At 38.9% G+C, this 23,008-nt stretch overlaps 1 protein-coding gene across 2 annotated transcripts in view; it reads right to left on the bottom strand.

Moving 5' to 3' along the window:
- Positions 1-18,780, bottom strand: part of KANK1 (KN motif and ankyrin repeat domains 1) — a 125,950-nt gene extending 107,170 nt beyond the window's left edge. Inside the window, exon 1 of one of the 2 annotated variants that reach the window (XM_034410299.2) lies at positions 17,426-18,780. The gene's annotated coding sequence lies outside the window, so the exon portion shown is untranslated. The remainder of the gene's footprint in view (positions 1-17,425) is intronic. The other variant, XM_087886175.1, reaches the window with a different exon arrangement.
- Positions 18,781-23,008: the final 4,228 nt, after the last annotated feature.

The following is a 23,008-nucleotide window of genomic DNA, read 5'->3' as shown; positions in this document are numbered from 1 at the left end:
ACAGTAATAAAGTATCTTCCTTCTGCACCATATTTATATTAGGAATAGAGCTGAATTCTTAACGATAGAAAATTGGGTATAATGGCTTACTCGTATTACCTTGTAAAGAATGGATAAGAATTGAAAACTAAGTAGGGATGGGATTATAGGATTTACTTTTTTTATTAGAACCTTAAGATTCACCAGTGAGAGATTATTGGATACAAAAGAGAAGTATATACAATTAAAACATGCTAAGCTCAGTGAGTTGTCCTGAATAACAGAACTAAACAGATTTTATCATCTTTCTTCTGTATAAAAATTTTCTTTTGTTCAGCCAAAGTTCTTCTTCCCACTTTTTAGTTAAAATGCAAGCTTGGACCATGGTTGCCTTAATATAAAACAAGGAATGCTAAAATTCTTAGCTACTGAATGGAATTCTTCTCTTCTTTTTTTTTTTTTTTTTTGGTTCAGAAAAACACCTCAAGCTTTCATTGAATGAGCCTTAGGGCTCGTAGAAATATTTTGTACTCCACAGCAAGCCTAGGCAATGTCACAATAACATCTGACATACATTGAAAAATTATGAGTTATTATACTCCAAGACACTGTTTCATAATCTAATTACCTGATAGGTGGTACAGACACAAGCCAAAACATGTGGCACCACTCTTGCTGTAACAGCCAGTGCTACAATTAAGTTACTCAATTCCGTAAACATGCTCAGAATGCAAATTAATTTTAGTATCTCAATATTAATATTTTATATATTGAGTTTTCCATAATGTTTGAGTAATATTTATTAATAATATACAAGCCTTCTAGGCACAATTTGATTTTTTTCAAATACAAAGATTAAAAACATACCTTAAACTTTTCCCAAAAGAAAGGAGGTGTAGGAGAGCCCTAGATCAAAATACTGGACTATTCACCAGACAGTTACCGTATTAAAAGTATAGTCAAAAGTCAATGGAATGATTTATCACTTGGAGCAATTTTGCACTTGAAAGGCAACAAGTATGTTAAAACATCTTTTAAAACATCTGTGATTTTAATAATTTGCCTTAGCCTTATTAAAGGACTGATATTGCAGTGTTAAAATACAGAACATGATGGTATATTCTGAAGCCATGGAACAATCCAAAAAAATAAAAGAGAAAAAAGAAAACAGATGCTTGAACTGCAGCAAAACTGAAAGCACATAATTCTGTGTACTTTATTTTTATTTATTTAATAAAGCAGAATACATCTAGTTTCTAAGTTATTGTGAATACTATCCTGCAGCTTCTAAGCCTGTGGATAAGAGTTGGGTTTTGGTATGTAAGCAAAAAGAAAACTTCCTATCTCTCCACAAATATCTTGCCTTCCTGGAGAGGAAAAATGCTAATTATTCCAAAATGAAAAGCAGAAGTTGCTGATCAAGGTGGGGGGGATGTGTAAGATTTTCTACCTTCCCACAGACTCGGCTTTAATTGGAAATTCCAAAGAAATAGAAAATCTAGGTACAAGGGAAATAAAAGAAATTCCTGTTTCAAAGCCTTCTTTATTTCTATAGAATTAAGTAAACTTTTGAATCAAGTGTCTGGATTAGAACTTTTATTTATTTTGCTTGTATTTTATAAACCTTCGTATTCTTATTTATATTTTTCTGCCCATATAGGTCATTCTGTAATATTTTAGACCATGTTAAACTAATTCCTTGGGAGCTGATAAATCTTGAAAGCCATCTTGAAAAAGAGATAGCTTGCAAGATTTATCAGTTCCAACTTAAATCACTAACTATACTATGGTAGTTTGCTGAGAACACTGCTTATATTCTTCTAAATATCATATGTTTAAATGAAGTTTTATTTTGTTTACTCCTGTTTTATCTCCAAAAGAAGGAAGGAAAAGTCTAATGACACCAGGGGTGGGGAATTTTTGGTGGGTGGGGGTACGTCTGGAGATTGTCATGTGTGTTGGGCTTGGTCTCTGGGTTTTATGTGAATTTCGTTGTATGGGTATACTGTGTATAAACGTACAATGACAATAAACTATATTAAAAAAAAGGCCAAAAAGTTGAATTATAGAAATTGTTTCATTTTTTCCATGAAAAATGCTCTCATTTGTCAAAGGCCACAAAGGCTGTGGGAATATCTCCTTCATAAACTGGTGCTTGGGAGAGGATGCCAGGTGAAGTGCCCCTGGAAAATAGGCAGTGCCAGCAGAAATTACTAAGCAGCTATACTATAGGAGAAGGAAAGGCCAGAGTGTATAGTGGTCTCCAATCTTTCACACCTTACAGTCCCAGGAATGGGAGTGCACAATTGATGGACTTGTCATGCTTGCAAGTTTGAGATACCTATTTATTTTTATCATTTTATCTTATCTGAAACAAGACTACTACAGCACTTGCAGAATATTTTCCAGTGTCTTATTTTTCCATGGAAATACTTTGTAGTTCATGCATATTTTTGTAGGCAAGTTAAGCTAATTTGTGCATAGTAATTAAACACTAGAAAATGTTCCACTGCAATGCAAATTATCCTAATTTCCAAATAATCTGCATTGAGACCTCCTAAAGATTATAGGCAGTAACGTAACTTCCATTTTTTTAATAAATAAGGAGAAATTATATAATTTTATGCACATAACGAGGTCATTCTAATATGATACAATATGATATTCCTATTCATGTACTTGACAAATGTATTAATGAGTGCTGTTATAGTGTTAAAGTGAATCCATATTTGTAATATGATAGAATACACTGTAATATTAACATTTCAGAAATTTTATTTATTTATCAAATTTATGGCTACCCATCTCTCACAACAAGTGATTCTGGGCAGCATACAACATATAATAATTGCAGTTAGTCAAATTAACATCAAAGGGAGTATCCTAAGTGTGAATCAGTACACTGCATATACATAAAGATGCATACAACTTTGGGGAATCCAAGCGAATAAAGACTCTTATCAGAAATCTCCAATAAAGGATGGAAGTATAATAATATTCCCACAGTGGAGGCCTGGACTGTGAAACTGTCACAATTTACAGGAATGGCACAGCTGACCTGTTTGGTCAGAGAACAAAGAAAAAATATTGATGATTTATGAATTTGAAGATTTAGAAAGGCACAGATTAAATGAGGGGTAGAGCTTGCAAAATATTTTAAGAAAGAGGAAAGAATGTAAGATTGTAATTATCTATTGATAGGATGGTCAGACGTTATTTACACATTTCTTTATTTACACATTTACACATTTTTCTTTTCTCACTCTTTCTCTTTTTTTCTTTCTTTTGATTTGTCTTTTACTATATCAAGATATTTTAATAAACATAAAAGAAACCTTCAAGTAAGGAACTTTCGTGGCTACTTTTACTGTACGGTCATATACAGTATATGTAATCTATTTTTTCTTGTTATTTAACTTGATATAATAAAATGTTTACCCAAAGATACATGTAGACATTAGCATCGTGATAGCTTCCTGTTAGCCCTTTAACTCAGAAAACAGGCTCAGCAAGGATTACTGGAACTCAACTTTATTGGATATAACCATCTTGAAAACCTGACAGGGATTCTCTCACAACCCTCTTATATCAAAGAGAATTAAGTCTGGGCAATCTAGAGCTTCTTTCTTATTCTCTATTCCTTTTCAAAGCTAAACTTCAAGAAGAGCCTGGTGGCGCAGCAGACTAAAGCACTGTTATTAACATCAGCTGCCTGCAATTACTGCAAGTTCAAATCTCACCAGGCTCAAGGTTGACTCAGCCTTCCATCCTTTCTAAGGTAGGTAAAATGAGAACCCGGATTGTGGGAGCAATAAGCTGACTTTGTATAAATATACAAAAGTATGAAGGCTTTACGCACGCCCTGAGTCTCCGGAGAAGGGCGTCATATAAATCAAACCAACAACAAACAAACAACAAAAACTTGTGTTGTCTTATGGCTGTTTAAAACATTCTTCAAGGCCATTTCTACACCTTTCTGCAGAGTCCTTCTGAGATTATCTCAAAGAAATTTAACAGTATCTTAAAAATTCCCAAGAGCAATATGACAACTTTTAGAATCGTGTTCAATTCATTGCTTCTTAAACTAAGAGTAGTCTATCACCATAGTTTATTTTCTCAAATATAATTTTGTTAGTCTATATGGACATTTGATATGAAATTAGACATGTTAGATCTCTAAGAAAGCCAAAAATCATTCAAGAGCATTGCTATATCTCATAAATATGTCAAACAATATTTACAACTGAAGCCAAATTTGCGGTTTAGTTGATGAGTTCATTCACCCCACCAGAGCTTTGATCTGACAAATCATTTCCTGTTACAAGTTTAAACAGTGAAGGACTTTGGACACTAACCAGCTGTCATGGTTGCCCTGCAATTTGGCATTCAGCTCCATAAGGGGGGGGGGGAGGAGAAAAAAGACCAATAAAGAAAAGGAAAGATGGGCCACAAAGCAGGAATGATACTCCTTGAACAAATCAGTTATTTCCATTCAAAACAGATAACTCATGCCTTCCTTATCCTTTTACATTCAGCCATTCCCAAGGGGAAAAGATAATACTTTTCCTCCCAGAGGCAAAAGTCCAGATGGAAATACTGTTTTCTTTAACTTTTCTTTAACTTATTTTACATCCTCTTCCCTACTGTTCTACTTACTGCAACTGTATCTTGTTTCCCTAACCATTTTTGTTCTTGGTAGAAAAGGCCTGTAATTGCAATGATGAATACAGAAACTTGTAGCTAGGGAAAGCAGATAAGCCTATGAAACTGTTCCAGAACAATAAATTATTATTTAAAAAGTATGTAGCCTTGATCACAGCTGTCAAAAATGGTTGCCATGGTTTTAAAGACTGTTGTGATCTAGAAGTACTGAATGTGTTTATTGCCTGTTTTGCTAAAAAATAAAATAAATGACTTTAAATTTAATGAGTCATTAAATTTGTGAACTTCATACAAGCAAGGCATTTATTCACAGTATTTTCCTGAACTCTCGTTTGTAGGTGGCAGAGAAAAACATTCCTTACTCCCACCAAGAATACATTTGTTTCATAGAAACATAGAAAATATGAAAGAAAAAGTTCTAGTGATCCATTGAGTCTGCTCTTTGAGTTTATTTGTTTCCATCTTTTCTTGTTGTTAAGTCATTAAGTCGTGTCCAACTTTTTGCGACCCCGTGAAACACAGCACACCAGTCTTCCACTATTGCCCAGAGTTTGCCCAAATTCATGTTCATTGCGTCGATGACATTATCTAACTATCTCTTCCTCTGCTGTCCCCTTCTTTTACCTTCAATCTTTCCCAACATCAAGGTCTTTTCCAATGAGTTCTCTCTTTTCATTTGGTGGCCAAAGTATTTCAGCTTCCATCTGGTCATTTCTAATTAAAGAGAACTGTAGGGGTTTTTTAGTGTTACACACTTACTTTTTTGTGGACACATTGACAGAGGTTATGGAAGACAAAAAGTAATTCGAAGAATAAACCAACAATTGGACTGCCAATTTTTACATAGGGAGTATAATAAGTAACAATAATGAGATCTTATTAACAGCCTATCATAAAAAAAGCCATCCACATCTATCTAAAATCTGGACACTATGCATTATCTGAGCCACATATACTAAAACATACTTTGTTGGCTGGGGAATTATGGAAGTTGAAGTCCACGCTTCTTAAACTTGCCAAGTTTGAGAAGCACTGGACTAGAAGTTTCCTTTAATACAACAGATATTCTAAATTCATATATACACAAAGATTATGGGCTGTTGGTCTGAGCTCCGAGCTTGGCAATTTGTTTGCATGCAACCAAACTGCCAAGCTCGGAGCTCAGACCAACAGCCTAATTACCAACCCGAGTACTAACATTCAAATACATTTCAAACACAAAGATTATTTCTACTTTCCTGTAAAAGTAATATGCTTTAATATGCCTTGAAGGAAAAATATCACACCACAATTTTCCTCAAATATCACTTTTGCTTAAAGCAGTTTCTGCCAAGCACATTTTATTGGGAGGTAAGAAGGCACTCAGCACTGTCTCCACCAAATATTTTTTTAACAATACTTTAAACACTATTTTGAACATCAACACAGATATTAAATATCATGTGTTGTGTTTTCTGCTTAATGCAGATGCAAATTTATTTGTGCATTTCATTTCTAAATTTCTCTGCCTTCTTTACATTTTCAGCATAAACAAGAGTTTATTACCTAGCAGTACGTATAATTAAGCTATACTGACCTTAATCAGTTGCTCATTTTAATAGGCTTGCACAACCTCATGCTGTGTTCATGTGCGCTCACTGTATCACTGCTCCACAGGAGACAGGTAAACTCTTCTAGATTCATGTGACAAATGCCATTTTCAATTTCCGGAACATGGACATTTCACTTTTACTTGATGGCTACACCAGTTATCCCCATTCCTATTACTATCACCACCGTCATTTCATCTTCCACTACTGAAAACGCCTCCATTTCCACAATCTCCCCGTACACAAAAGCCAAAGACATTTTAATTGGGGGGACAATAACCGTGAAAACTGAGAGTAAAACAATCAAATATTGCTTTTTTTCCAAGGGGAAGGGAAGGGTTTCTAATGACATCACTAATTATCCCCAAAGTAAGTGGCTATTCCAGATAGGACCTGCTAGAAAAGCACATATGGTTCTACAACTCTCAATTCTATACTTTTTTTTGCAGTGTCAAGTATTTTATTCCTTTAAAATTTTTAATGCTTAGTACAGGACTTTCATGCTCAATAAAGTAAAATCAACCAATCTTTCAGGCTTTCCTTTGCACAGACATTGATAAAATCACTTTCTTTTTGTGATGGAAAGCATCTGAACTATTTATCAGTTCAGTTATTCCAAGATATTCTTTTTATTATCAGAGAAAGGCAGCAAAAGCTGCCAATATTTAAATCTTTTGATATGAAGCCACAGTTCTTTATTGTTTCCTTATTCTTTTAAAGTAAACTGAGGAATTTTGCTGTCTAGACATGGTTTAGAATTGTTCCTAGCAATCAATGGTATAGTAAAGCAGTGAAAGAATTTAAAAAATGGCTCATCATATGGGAGGATATACTTAGATTACATATGAACTGTCCTAAAAACATAAGATTAGATTTATTAGAAGCAGGATAAACTGCAGCATTTCTAATTAAGATACTTAATGACTGTTCAGAAGACAGGAGAAACTTTGAACATACAAGCTTCAGGCAGAACTCCAAAAGAGTTTCATATGAAATCTCAGTTCAATCAAGCTGTACCCCATTTCAACACAGTAACAGTCTCTGAAGGTTTAAACTAGGAATTAAGATGGGTGGCCCTCCAGATGATGCTGAAATACAGTCACCAACATCCCACACTACTGATCATGCTGACTGAAGCTACTGGGAAATATAATTTCAGTAACATTCTAGAGACTTCAAGTGTCTTACTCCGTGATCATTTTTAAAACACCCGAATACAGATAGTTCTTGAGTTACAAAGATAATTAGGACAGAATTTATATTTTAAGCTTTGCGGTTGTAAAGCACAGTATTGTGTGACTGCATTGCTTAGCAACAGCACTGCCCGTCATTAACCAAATCCCACCAGTCATTAGGTGAGGAGCCACCCCAACCTAAGCTACAACTGACTTGGTTCCTCCCAGCCCTGAGCCTTGGTAAAGTAAGGGAATGCCACCTCTTCAACTCCACCCTCCACTTATCTCCCCCCATCTCTACCCTTTCAACTCCGCCAGCCTTGCTGTCCTGCACTCCACTCACCGTGTCACCCTACCAGGCTGTCCTCACGATGCTTCAGAAAGTCTCCAAGGCCTTCCAAAGCATCGCAAGAGCCAGATCAGGCCTTAATTCTTCTCCACCTTCTATTTTTGGTAACATCCCACTTGATGATGAGTCGAGTGGAAAACAAAAGCTTTCATGCCTTTTTGTGTTATTTTGTTCAGATCATTAAAGAAGTAATCCAATTAGAGTTACATAACTGTGACTGATGTTATTTGCCTAAAGACCTCTGTTCCCACACTTTTACTGAATCTTGCTGCTCCTCAAGTAGAGGAAGTGGTTGTAAATCACTTTATAGCTAATGAGTGATTGTCTGGGACCAAACTGCAATTTGGTTGTAGGTCATTCTGGCCCTGTGCATTTCAGACACAAAGTAATTGTATAAACAATACACAAGTTACTCACATCCAGATTCCCTCCCCAGAAGGATGAGTTTTATTTTGCTCTGATACTATATGGCGCTATAGAGGTAAAGATAGTGATGTTATTTGTGCGGTAGAAAGACAGACAGAAACTTTATTTCACCGACCAATAAAAGCACATTCAATAAAACAAACAATGCAAAACTATCTCCTAACAACAATAACTATTGGCAACCATGTGTGGGTGAAGCTTGCACCTAATGTAGCAACATTTTGCTCCTTTTAGAAAAATAAATTTATCTTGATTGTTTAACAGATAAAAGTTATCAAAATGCTCTGGAAATTTAAATAAAAGAGAGTTAATGAAAATCAAAGAGGGTGGCGAATGTTCCATTAATCCAACCATGGTTGTTTAAACAAATTGTTCACTATGGGATGGTTTTGACAAAAACAGGAAGTAAATGTCTTTTTTTCCCCAGCAAAAACATTGTAAAATGCAGCTACATTTATTTTGTTTGTTTGTTTGTTTGTTTATAAAATTTATATAGCCACCTGCTCACTCACAGTGACTATAGGTGGCTTACAAGCAATAAAAACAAAGTATAGAAAAAAATTAAAAAAAACCTATCCACCTCTCTCGGAGACAACACAGAGTCAAATGAGTCGTTTGATGGGCTCCATCCGGGGTGAAATGCTCCCGGTTCGGACCGGCTCGGGCAAGTAGGTAGCGATGGCGGCGGGCAGTTCAGAGAACTGGTAGCAAAAATCGCTGCCCCCGCCCCCCATGCCCAGCTGAGCTCCGCAATCATCAGAGCCTTTTTTTCCTTTTAAATGGCTCTGACCAGCCAAGCTCTGACGATCCCAGCTGAGTTGCCTGCTGATCAGGCAATTCAGCTTGGATCGCCAGAGTCATGTAAAAGAAAAAAAGAAACTCCCCCCGCCCCCAGCTTGCTTACCTTAGCTGCTGATCACATGACGATATCAATCCCTGCATCAGCAAGCAACTGAATCTCCCTGCCTGCAATCAAGCTCATCGGTGAGCAGCTCTTTCTGCCTGCCTGCCTGCCTAGACCTGTGGACTTCAACTCCCAACAAAGCTGGCTGAGGAATTCTGGGAGTTGAAGTCCACAAGTCTTAAAGTTGCCAAGGTTGGAGACCCCTGTTCTATTGGGTAAGTTTTTTTCCCCTTTGGGAGCTTTAAAAAAAATAGTTAATTGGGGTTTTTTTTAGTTGTTCTTTTTTTAGACCTAGCCATTTAAAGTTTAGGAAGTTTTAAATTTAGCTGCTTTTATATAAAAATAAAAATAAAATAAAATAAAATAATATTTGTGCAGCTTTCTGAGATTTAGTGTGTTTCTGTAGTGTTTCACCCTAACTACACAAATACACAAAATCTCACAAAGCTGTATGTGGAATTTTGTGTGTGTAAAGTGTGAAAGTTGGTTTTTTGGGCTTTTTGTGCCTGTGTGAGGTTCCTGCTTGTTGCGGGGCCATTTTGGGTCTAGCACAGCTGCTTTTACATTGTGGGTGAGCCAGTTGTATTGTGTTGTGTTTTGTAGGTTAAAAAAGGGCAAAGAAGTGACATTGACTTGGCCACGCCCACCCACCTTACCACTAAGCCCCGCCCACTAATTAAGCCACACCCACAGAACCTGTAGCAAAAAAAATTAGATTTCACCCCTGGCTCCATCCTACTTTGGGTTCCCCAGGCCCGCTGGCAAAACCAAGTCTTCAGAGACTTACGAAAGAGTGTTAAAATGGGGGACAGTCTAATTTCTAAAGGGAAGATATTCAAAAGGGAGGGAGCCATCACAGAGAAGGCCCTTCTTCTGGGTCCCACCAGATGTACCTCCTTAGGGGATGGGACCCCAAACATTCCTTGCTTCCCCACTCTGATGGGTCAGGTGGATGTGATCAGTAAGAGATGGTCTCTCAGATAACAAATGACAGTGAGACCCTTCAAATAGCCATAAATGCAGGCCATCTGCCGAACACCCAAAATGTGGGTGTTACTCCTAGGGAGATCTGTCATAAGTGACCAGTTGTAAGTCAAGGACTATATGTACTCTTGATGGTTGGAAGAACTACTAGGAGCAACTGTAGGGGTTCAAAAATAACTAAGGGAGGAAATGAAGAGAATAACGTAAGAGAATTTCCATTTACATGAGAAAGGATTTTATTTAATATCCTCCACCATACAGCTGAGCAGAGATCTGTGCCAACAGTTAGAAGAAACTTTTCATAACCCACTTAGCTTTTTTATTATTCTATTCTATTATTAAAAACAAGATACATACTGCCATATACATGAACATATAATTTTAATGGTCAGAGCTAAAATAAGGTTACCCACACTTTTTCATTAACTTTACTTAACAATCTCATATTCCTTTAATTTATTCCTTTAATTAAAAAAATACAGCATATAAGAATGGTTAATATCAACGTATATGTACAACTTTTTTAAAACTACATTATTTAATTCAATTAAACAAATGATTAATGAACTCTAATAAGTGCTACTGATACCTTAAATTTATAACTGCTCTCAATTAACTGATTGGTTTATACAAACAAAGAAACTAACTGCTGCCCATTTCTGATAGCATTATCTCTACTGCTGTATAAGCAGTCACAAAGGGAAAAAAGCTTGCATCAGTTACCAAGCAAATTCTTCATTAGAGAGTTTTCATTTCAGTTCCTACATCTATTATTTAAGGCAGGCCACACAGAGGAAATATAGAAGGCAACAGATACAACTATTCAGAAAAAGAAAAGCTGATGCTAATGATTTCTTTCATTTATTCATAAAAACAGGCATGTTTTTAGTTTCTATCTAAGATGCCTGAATGGGCACTGAGTGCCAGGTTTATGAGAAGATCTGGACTACTAACCAAACAAAATATTTATCTTAAAAGATGCAGAAGTAATGAATTATTATATAGCCATGGAAATGAAATAATGAGCTGGTTTTTTCAGTTCTCAGAGACTGCCTGTACAAGTGCCTGCAGTTTTCTTGGCTAGGTTTTTCAGAAGTGGTTTGCCATTACCCCTTTCCTAGGGCTAAGAAAAAGTGATGTTGACTTCATGTCCAAGGCAGAATTAGAAAGTCTTCTTGTATCCTAAAGAAATATTCTGATTTGCCTACTGCAGTACACATATATACATAGCATTGTTCAACCATCAATTTATAGCATTGAATAAACAATTGGCTGCATCAATTATAGTATACAACCCACAATGATTATGTTCATACAGCACATTAAGATAGTATATACCTTATTCCTTTCCAACCAAAATAATTGGATAGGTAATCAGCACCAACGCCTAACCTGAAAAGAGCATTAATTATTCTGATTAAATAGAGGCATGCAGGGAAATCATCAAACCTAATTTAATATCTGGTGGATTTGATATGACCTCCCAGAGAATCCCTAGGAATAGGTGGTGTTATCTTACAACAAATTTTACTTACATCTCTCAGAAGATTATTCTGGAAGGCTTCTGTTCTTCCCAACAGAATTTACCTTGCATCTACATAAAGTCACCAGATTCAGTTCATCTGCATGTTGAAGAACCTTTTTCACCACTATCCCTGAAAGGGTTATCCAGAAGCTAACTGAACCAGAATGATAAATTATGGCTCAATCCAGGCAACATACAGATATTAGTGTTGGACAAATGCAAAATCAAAACGTAAAGGGATATCTTTTTCTAAAACACTATGTTCTCTAAGGATTTTAATTATGACAGATATTTTTTGCTGTTTCAACCAACACAATCTTTAGCTTCCAAAAGCTTTTTAACAGAACAGTAATTTTAAAAAGCATCACACATCCCAAATACATTTTTCATCAATTTTCAGTCCCTGAAGATCTGTCTAAATACCCAGGTCTGAACCAGTTTTATGAATGTTAATAGTGAATAAGCCTATTTTATTTCTGGGGGAAAGAATTTCAACAGAATTTTTCCCCTCCCACTGCACCTTGTGAAAAGTGGGAACTACCAATGCATAATCACTTTGTAGGTGCTTCTGATATGACTTGAGACAGACTGCTGGCCTACCTTGGGCAGGCAGATTGTAGCTGCAACAAAAGGCTTCACAGACACTCATGTCCCAAACAGTGTAAGTTACTAGCATTGTAGAACATCACTACTTGAACTGCACCAAGAAATGAACTCAGAACCAATGCAGCTCCCATAGTACTGGCATTATATGACAATATTGGGCTGTTTCTGTTAGTAACACTATAGCTGCATTTTGTAGCATGTAGTTTCCAGGTGGTCTTCAAGGGCAGCCCCACGTAAACCAAATTGCCTATGCTTCCGATGAGCCATATGTGATCCATCTCTTAATAGCTGGGTAAAAGCAAAGACCACAGATCCACCCGCTGTTTCAGCAGGAGCTATGAGTTCAACATCTTCTGTATCTTCTTGTATCTTCTTTGGATTAAGTTTCTTAGCATCCAGATTTTGCAGCCTGAGTCATCAGATCACAATTTTTCCTGTATCTCTTATTTGGTCTGGGATACAGACAGTATTATATCCAAATTCTTCTCCAAATGATTTCATGTAAATGTGAAAGATGATAGGGAAATAATCAAGTCCTGAGTTACACCATGTAACAGCAGAATGGTGTCCCACAACCCTCACTTTCTGTAGATGGAAGAAGAATGGCATTGAAGGACATGAGGAAGAATTGATACCAAGGAACAGCCTGGTAAAAGACCTGAGTCCTGGTCAAGAATGCTTTCACAGAACTCTACTTATCTCTCTGCTTATTATTTATTCCTTTGCCTTCCAAATGTTTTATAGTTGACAGTGCAGTTTTCCAAGAAAAATGTTTTTGTAATGTAGTTGCCAATTTGATACCATATAGCTGAGCTAGTATTCTTGCCTTTTTTTTTTTTGCCTGGGAAGATGTAATTGGGGTAATAAGTTTTAGCCTGGCCCTGCAAAAGTTCCTACAGTTTCCATCCCAAACTCAGGCCTGGAGTTTATGGATGTGATGGAATATAGGCAGGCTGAATCCATAAGAAAAAGAGGCTACAGTCCAGAGGAATAAAAGGCAGTTCCATCCAGATACAGGAAGTCCTTGACCTACAGCCTTTTGTTTAGTGATCATTCATACTCACTATAAATATTCATAAATCTTGGTCACATGACCAGGCAGATGCAGAAATGGTCTCAAGTGTGAAAAATGGTCATAAGACACTTTTCTCAGTGTTGTTGTAACATTGAAGGTCATTAAACAAATGGTTATAAGCCAAGGATTATTGTGCTAAGCTAGACAGGTTGCCAATTCACTAGAAACGAGCTGCTATTTATACTCCATATTAAGTATATAGGTAGAAACATAAGACTACAGTCCTCTTTCCTCATACACTGTATCAAAGTGACCAAGTACAGCCCCAGTTCAAAAGGAAAAGCCCATTGTGAAATACACATGCAGAAAGGATGTGTAAGTGTATACTGTATCTATATACAACTGTATCGAGTTATGACAATGAAGAAAGTGACTTATAACCCGGTCCTCACACTTACAATTTTTGCAGCATCCCCATGATCACAAGATCAAAATTTGGGCACTTGGCAACTGGCATCTATTTATGATGATTGCAGCATCCTGGGTTCGGATGATCACCATTTGTAGCCTTCCTAGCCAGCTTCCAGCTAACAAATGGAATTGGAATTTCCTCAATGGGGGAAGCCAGTTTTGTTTAACTACCATGTGATTCACTTAACAACTGCATTGATTCGCTAGTAGTTGTGGAAAAAATTATAAAATCGGGCACAACTTACTATCTTGCTTAGCAACAAAAATTCTAGTTCCAATGTGATCGTAAATTGAGGATTACCACCACAGAGTTCAAAATAAACACATTCGTCTTGTTTAGCTATCATTAGGTTCAACTACAAAATTCTCTTATTCATATAAACAGTCTATTTCTTACACAATCCCACTAGTCATGCAGCTTCATACAATGTATGGACTTTAATTAATAAATGGTTATACAATAAACTACTCAGATAAATCATTTATATGGCCTAGGTTAATTTTTAGCCTTCCCTGTGCAATCACATCCAAAAAATACAGAATTGCATTGCATTGGCTAAAATCCACCCAAACTGCTAGAGCAGCAAGGTGAAAAAACAGCAGATCCCTGACTAGAAAGAACAGATATACAAATATAATTCAGCTCCTTAATGGTACAACGCAAACTGCCAAGTATCCTTAACTCATAAAAACAAGAAAGAAACAAGAAGTTTACATTCCTGCATGTGCCTACAGAGCTCCATACTGCTGCCACGGGCATCTTGGAAAAGCTGAGCTGCTTTATGGAGCTGCAGACAAAGCTCACACCCCTGGGCACTCTGAAGTACTGTACAACCTAAATAGTTAGCACCGTGCTAGAAGCCACTTCAAACAAACCAATTCCATAATCAGTGCAACAATAATAATATGAAATAAAGTTTTTGAGGGAGCTGTTTCAAAAATCTGATTTATACCACAGAAAAACGAAGAACAACTATAGTTAGGATCCCTAAAAGCTGCAAAAAGGAAATACTTAGGAAAAAACAGGATAATCAGCATTCTTAATACAAGGTAAAATAGCAGGGTGAAGTACAGCTTTTCTCCTATACAAAGAGTTTTAATTTAAAGAGAAAGTGCTTCAGAGTAAAATATTTTAAATGTAATTTGACTGAACTGGAAATTATAACTTGTGACCCATTGGGTCATAATTCCACAGACATTTCCTTGCCTAAACAGATAAACAGAATGACCACAGGTGGGCAAAAAAGCAGTGGGAGCGGGAATGACTCTTGACTTTCTGCTGGCCTCCCCATTGATTTTCCTTGTGGGAAGATGGCAGGGAGCATTGGAACTGACAATCAAGTGACATAGCAGCACAGCAGAGGCCACAACTTTGTTAAATTAAAATTCCACAGGTCCTGGATTTTGGACACTGTAATAGAATCTGTAGATGACCTTGGAAAATGAGGGGAAGAGATGCTGCCTAGGAAACAAAGAAAGGCAGAAGCTCCCAGGGGTTTTGCTGTCAAAGAAACTCAGAAAGGACATGCCATAATGGACCAAGCAGTTAAAAGTAGCAGAAATTTGTACTTTCAGACTTTCTGTTAATGTGGCTTTACAATAAAGTAACATTAGTTTCTCTAGTCATTTTTTCTGTCTGGTTTTATGTAAGCTACCAGCCTCCTGCTATTCTCTACCATCACAGCTAGCAAAAGGAGTTCTACCTTTAGCGAAGGCTAGCTTCTGCCACAGAACTGTTTTATTTGGCAAATGGCAAAACAAATGGAAACAAACAATATGAACTGGTGAGATAGTTTCTACTATCTTTTGGATAAGAGTACAGAAGTTATTTTGTTATTTCAGGAGCAGTGACAATTGAGGGGGCTGGGATACTGTTTGAATCCCATTGTGTGAATTCTAATGGTCAGCCGTCCTCTAGGGGGCAGCACCTAACCAATCATGACTGGCTTCCAAAAGTTACTTGAATGGAAGACTACCAGGAAATCCCAAGGCTGTAAACTAGACTAGGAAGTCCCCAAAAAGTCTTGAAATATACCCTAGTAATGGCAAACCATTTCCACATTATGAAAATGACATAGATATGAATTCTACTTGAGGGAGTATTTTTTTTTTTATTTTGCTTTTACTCATCAGCTAGAATTGATTGGCTTGTGGTGCATCCTGCCAGTTCTCAGGATTTGTTGTACAGAACAAGACAATTGAAGGTCAGTCACAAATCAATTTATGAAGAATGGGTGCAGATGCAACTTGAATGAAAATGATTTGGAAATGCCCATAATGATCACATTTTCCCTCATATAAAAGTTGTGAGTTGGTTTTGCAGAAATGATCAAAAGCCTAGATTATGATTGTTCTCCTTAAATGCATTTACTGTACTTTGAAAGGGCTAAATTTAAACATTTTTACTTTCAAGCAGGGATAAGTTAAGTACCTTCTATACCTTATGAAGTCTGTTAAGTGGACTAAGATACATTCTTTCATAAAACCATGAAGGTCCATTTTCACCATTTTTCCCAGAAGTACCCAAACTGACACAAAAATGGCCTAAACCTATGGACAATTCTCAAAAGTATGTTTTCTTTAGCTGCATGAATAAGACACCTGTTTCCAGAGTTGCATAGCAACATGGCTTTTAACATGGCAAAGGAGGGAATCTTGAGTCTTTAGCTTTGAAAGTTAAACTTAAAAACAACTATGGGCAAGTGTTACCCTTTCCAAACACTGGCAGCAGGCAGTTCAAGATAGATACCTGGGTTCAATAATAACTCTTAAGCAGATCAATCTGCTCCCAGCCATGTCTGTATAATAAGCTGCTTCATTAATTAGGTAAATCACTGTACACAAGCAGCCAGGAAGGAGGGAGGGAAAGAAAGTTTCATTCTTTTTTTTCTCATTCAGGAAAAAGCGGGGTGAGGTGAAAGGTGGGGGGGGGAGCCGCCAAGCCAGCGCTGACAGGCAATGAAACACTAAAAGAAATTTTGCCTTCAAAATTATGTCTTCTCTCACCTCCCCTCCCCCCAGTCCCTTTGATGTTTCCCAAACAAAAGCCTCCCTCAGCCCAAGAACAGAGGGAGGTGGTGAGCCAACAAAAGGGATTTTTTTTTGGAGAGGGGAGAAAAGAAAAAGCGCCTGGGGGGGGGGGGAAATCACCCACTCCCGGGCCGCTCAGGGCCCTGCCGGTTGCAATGTCAACTGAAGGGGAACCCGGAGCAAGAACCGGGACGGGGATGGTGGGGGGGGGGAAGAAACGTGCAGAGAGAGTCCCTTTTCGGGCAGCCACCTGACCAAAGCAAGAGCCCGGCTTTTACCCCAGAGGGGACAACGCATGGAAAGAGGAGACGAGTCAGGAACGGGCAGATTTAGCGCCCGCAGGAGGAGTGGGAGGAGAAGGGGAAAGAGCCGAGTTGGGGGAAATTCCCCCAATCCGTCCAAAAGTTTCTTTATACTTGGGTGTTCCCCGCCCCCCCCCTCCCCCGCCCTTCAGCTCAGGTTTTCCAAGGAAAAGGAGAAAAAAAACCGAAGCGGGGAGAGAGAGAGAGCGATTAAACCCGGTGCGCCGCCTCCTAGCCGAGTTCGTACCAAAGGATCCCCGGGCGATCCAACTCGGTCGCCTCGATCCAGGCGGCTCGCAGCGCTCCTTCTTTCCCGCTTCCCTCCGGTGTGTGCGTGTATGTGCCCAAAACAACTCCCGGCGGACCCTTCCACCCCCCACTCCCCGCGGAGAAAAGGTTCAAACTCACCTCGCGGCGCTTTAACCTGTGAGGACAGAAGGGGGGGAGGCAGCAGCAGCGGCGGCGGCGCCGTGCCAGTCCCGAGACGAGGGCAGCGCGGGGGAGGGGGGGTCCTGGAGCAAGCGGCTCCTCCGGGAGGGAGGGAGGGAGGGACAGACGTGCCAGGCACCGGTTGTTTCCACCGCCAAAGCCCACCCGAGCGGAGGGGAGAGGAGGAGGAGGAGGAGGAGGGAAAGCGAGACCGAGAGATCGCCGCCCGCGACAGCAGCTGACGCTGCCTCGGAGTTGAGCCTGCAAACTCCGCTCGCGCTTCTTTTGTAGCACTTCGTGCTCGCTCGCTCCACGCTCGCGCACACACCGGCTGGCCCGCACTGCGGCTGCGCGCTCCGGCCCCAACCCCACAAGGCGCGCTGGCTCTCCCGCCTCCTTCGCCAGCAGGGATTCCATGGAGCAGGAATCTCCGATCACGTGGCGATTTAGCCCGCGGGGGGGGGGAAGTGGGGGAGGGAGGACACCGGGTCAGGGAACGGCAAAGTTGTTTGGACGAGAGGATCGTCGGCGTCCTTCACAGAGTCGATGGTTCAAGCCAGGGCAAAAGTTCCCACTAATAATAATAAGCAAGAAAATGACGGCCGGCCGGATGAAAAGTTCTGCACCATTCAAAACCTGGAGTGCACTTGGCTTTAATACGTTCCTGGGTAGCAATCTAATGAATTGTAAGGAGATCGATTTTTCTTTTTTTGTCCTTAAGTGTCCTGGATGCTGAAACGGAGAAATGAGTCCTATGATACATTTCAATAGGTTTCATGGAAGTATTGGAAAGTATCTGACTTTACACACATGATTGGAAAAAATGACAGAGAGACATATTGACTTTAAACCAGAGACATTTTTATAAGGGATCTTACCAGAGACATTTAGTAAAGAATTGCAATATTTAATTGTGAATGTTTTAACAGCAGCTAGAATTGTACTTGCGAAAAATTGGAAAGGAGAGAAGATACCTAATGATGAAGAAATTATTAAGAAAATGTTGGGACTGTGCTGGAATGAGGAAATTGACGTTTGAAATAAGAGAAGAGGAAGATAAACAATATTATTTGATATGGGATTTATTTTATCAATGGATAGATAATAAAACATGGAAATGAAATATGATATATGAAATGAAATTAAGATAAAATGTGTAAAAATTTGTTTTTCTCTTAGTGGAAAAGAAACGTGTGTCATATATTGATATTTTGAAGAGTTTGTGAGCACGAAAAGATTTTAACCGACCGAAACACTGTAATTGTTTGAAAGGATGATGCTTTTATGTTGTTTTTTGTTTGAAAAATTAAAAGAAAACTTTGGCGAAAAAAAAAAAGAAAGTATCTGACTGTAGGATATACAAGTATTGGTGCTGCTTTAATGTGGCTGGTTCAGGGCTATGTTTGCATGGCTGTGTATTGTTTAGAATCCAAAAATCTGCACAGCTTTATTATCCAGCCACCCTGGAGTCAGCACAAAACAATCCCTGCATAAAACTTGCTGCCCCTGTTGCCAATTCCTCTCCTGCTTCTTCTGAAGGTGTTCCAAGTCATTGCTGAATGGTGTTGCTTGGAGTGTGCCAATTATTGTAGGCAAGGTTATTGGTTTTCTCCTCTGGCTTTACACAGCCAGCACCTTTCAGGAGATTGGCAGCCGGTAGCAAAAGCATCCCCTGAACAGACAACTGCAAGGGAAGAAGGTAGATCTCCCTTCAGGACTCTGCTCCCTAAACTGTTTTATCTGCCCTTCCTCCTGAGCAGGTAGTCCTCAATTTACAACTATTCGTTTAGTGACTGAAGTTACAGCGGCACTGAAAAAAAATGACTTAACAACCGGTTTTCACACTTACGACTCTTGCAGAATCCCTGTGGTCAAAATTCGGGTGCTTGTTAACTGGCATGTATTTTATGATCGTTGCATTATTCCGGGGTCACGTGATCCCCATTTGTGATCTTCCAGACAGCTTCCAACCAGCAAAGTCAATGGGAGAAGCCAGATCCACTTAATGATCACATGATTCACTTAACAACTTCAGTGATTCTCTTAACAACTGTGGCCAAAAAAGAAAACAACCATAAAAAGGAGCAAAACTCACTTAACAACTGCCTTGCTTAGCAATGGTAATTTTGGGCTCAGTTGTGGTGGTAAATCAGCAATTACCTGTAAAGAAGCACATTTGAAGACAGCAGGGCAGAAATATTGCCAGAAGGGGAGCAGACTGACTATTTGTGTAATGGTCTAAGGATGACTGAAATTGACTGTTGACTGTGTAGACAGGTCCTTCATTCTGGTTTGGGGCATGATTGAAACTGGAAAATCTAAAGGAAACTGGCCATTCATGAACAAAAGCCCAGTTCAACACTCTCAATGAGGAAAATGCAGAGCTGCTCCTTATAAAAATGAAAATACATTCCAGATTCCTGTTAAAGCAGAATAGTTAAGCTTTCGTCAGTAAACAAACAGAGGAGATATAATAATAATATTGGAATACAGTACTCTTAAAGCAGAAGGGCGCTAGTTAAAAACCTTTTTCCTCAAATGAAATAATGAAATTGTTCCCTCCTCCCTTCTGCTTGGTTGGAAAGTAGAGAAGTTGGGGTCAAAAGTTGATGGGAGGTGACATCTCTGAAAGGAGCTCAGGCAATCAAGGGCTTAAGTGGGGTCAAAGGATGTGGGGGAGGTTGGCCGAGGCCAGGTGTTGTCCACACCTCCCAACCCACCTCTAATCAGCTGAATTCGGTCCAAGACAATGAGTGACAAAGAGTTATAGAAATGACATACCCTAAAGCTAGGTGGGGTTGGTGCTAGCTTAAGAGGGAAAATATTGCTTTAAAAATCAGTACAAGTAGTCCTCAACTTACTATCACAATTGAGCCCAAAATTTCTGTTGATAAATGAGACATTGGTTAAGTGAATTTTGCCCCATTTTACAACCTTTCTGGTCACACTTGTTAAGTGAATCATTGCAATTGTGAATACGGTTGTTAAGTGAATCTGGCTTCCCCATTGACTTTGCTTGCCAGAAAGTTGCAAAAGGTGATCAGAAGACTCAGGGTCACTGCAACCATATAAATATGAGTCGGTTGCCAAGCATCTGAATTTTGATCATGTGACCATGGGGATGCTGCAATGGTCATAAGTGTGAAAAATGGTCATAAGTCACTTTTTTCAGTGCCATTGTAACTTTGAATGGTCACTAAACAAACTGTAGTAAGTTGAGGACTACCTGTATACTTAAATGGCGATTTAAAGGTGTCCCATTCATTTCTGTGGCCAAGAAGGAAAATTGATGGGGACAAAGCATGATGGTGCCAAGGTTAAATATAAACCGAGTCAAGGTCTATGACTCAGGATACCTTAAAACAGTGTTTCTCATCCTGGGCAAATTGAAAATATGTGGACTTCAACTTCCAGAATTCCACAGCCAGGTTTGTTGGCTGGGGAATTCTGGGAGTTGAAGTCCACATAACTTCAAGTTGCCAAGGTTGAGAAATACTGCCTTAAAAGGTAGACAAATTACTGCAATATATTACATGGATTAGAAGTTAGAACCATGTTTGTCAAATGCTTTATGGAGTCTTTATGGTCTTTATGGAGTCGCTCTTCCCCGCTGATACATTATTGAAAACTTATTTGCATCCATTTAGCAAATCTCTGTTTATTAAGTGTATTGGTTTACTGAGCCTGGCATTAAACTATAAGTATTCTTAGCTGTTCTTATACTGCAGGAAGAACACTTAAACTTCTTCATATTTTAATTAAAAGAGACCTTTTGTTCCTTTTGTTAAGGAAGCACATCTGTTCTCACTGGTCACTGGACAGGCCCTCTCTCCTTCATGTATCCTCTTTCCAGTGTCCCTGAGCAGCAATGACCTTGATGGAAAACTACTGTGTTTCTGTGACAACATCGACTCCACGTCCTTGTTTCCATTGGTGTCAACAGATGTCCGTGTTTTCCAGCAGCCTGTATAATTAATGAACTTGAGCAATAATGTATCTTTGGCTGTTGCTTCCTGATACTTGCAAAGAAACAGGACAGGTTCAGATTATCAGTCATGGTAATAATTGGCCTCCACTACATTTTAGTAAACTAAAGGACGGTGTTTACCTCTGATGCTAATCCTTCCTTCCTTCCTTCCTTTCTTCCTTCCTTCCTTCCCTCCCTCCCTCCCTCCCTCTTTCCTTCCTTCCTTCCTACCTTCCCTCCCTCCCTCCCTCCCTCTTTCCTTCCTTCCTTCCCTCCTTTCTTTTTCTTTCTTTCTTTCTTTCTTTCTTCTTTCTTTCTTCTCTCTTTCTCTCTTTCTCTCTTTCTCTTTCTCTTTCTCTTTCTCTTTCCTTCCTTCCTTCCTTCCTTCCTTCCTTCCTTCCTTCCTTCCTTCCTTCCTTCCTATTAAGTGATAGAGACCTTTAGGATTGAAATACTATTAAACAGAACAAAACCACCTCATTTTTAGACCAATTTGCACAAGGTATGGAATGCTGGATACTGAATGTGAGATTAATCCTAGGCGGGAATATTTTACAGGTTACCTACATCTAGCATGGTAACTATCTTCTCTTTGCCCGATAATGCTGGTTTGACATGTATTATTTCCCTTGATTCTTCAATTCTACAATTGGCTGTTTGACCAGATGCCAATTTGCTTAACACTCTCTGAAATCTTAACTTGATATCAGTTTTGGAAGTGGGCAGAGACTATACAACTATGGAAAACTTCAATTCTGAAAAAGCCTTCTGAAGCTTCCCACAGTTAGGCTGTGTTCTGTGCTGCTTAGAACTCAAGGGGGGTGATTTCAGGGTGAAGTATGAAGAAAATAAAGGAAATTACTCATGCTGAAAAATATGCCCCACTGAGTTTAACAGATTAACAGAGTTGGAAGGGATCTTGTAGGTCATCTACAAGACCCCCACCCAACACCCCCACCCAAGCAGGAGACCCTACCTCATTTCTGTCCAGTCTCTTCTTGAAAGTCTTCAGGGATGAAGCTCCCAGAACGTCTGAAGGCAAGCTGTTCCATTGGTTGATTGCTCTCACTGTCAGAAACTTTCTCCTTATTTCCAAGTTGATTCTCTCCTTGTTCAGTTTCTATTCATTAGTCCTTGTCTGGCCTTCAGGTGCTTTGAAAAATAGCTTAACCCCTCCATTCTGTGGCAGCCCCTCAAATATTGGAAATTAAAGTTCTAAGTGGGTAAGTTTGTAAAGTCATTTCTTTATCAGGTTAAGTGTTCAAAGTGTATTTATTGGAATGAAGCATAGCTATAAGGATGGGTTTTTTAAAAAAAAACAAAATTGGGATCAACTCATTAGAAAAGTTAGTTAGTCCCTGATTCCTAATCATGATGCTATACCAACTTCTAAATTTCTTCGCTTTCTAAATATCCTGAGTTCAGAGAGTGTAGGCAAAATGGCTGGAAGAGCTGACTTATCCCTTCTGCTCCTGCAACCCCTTGTGTAGCAGCATTAGGAAGTAGTGAATTCATAGGCCTCTAACAAGAAGCTCACAAAGGGCTTGACAAATACTTGCAGTGTGAGGAAGTTTGTCTTTCATTGCTGGTTGATC

This window comes from Pantherophis guttatus, chromosome 2, assembly GCF_059756535.1.
Source record: "Pantherophis guttatus breed Tessera chromosome 2, ASM5975653v1, whole genome shotgun sequence".
NCBI lineage: Eukaryota > Metazoa > Chordata > Lepidosauria > Squamata > Colubridae > Pantherophis > Pantherophis guttatus.
The sequence above is the reverse complement of the archived record's forward strand: the minus strand, read 5'-3'. Positions and strand labels throughout refer to the sequence as shown.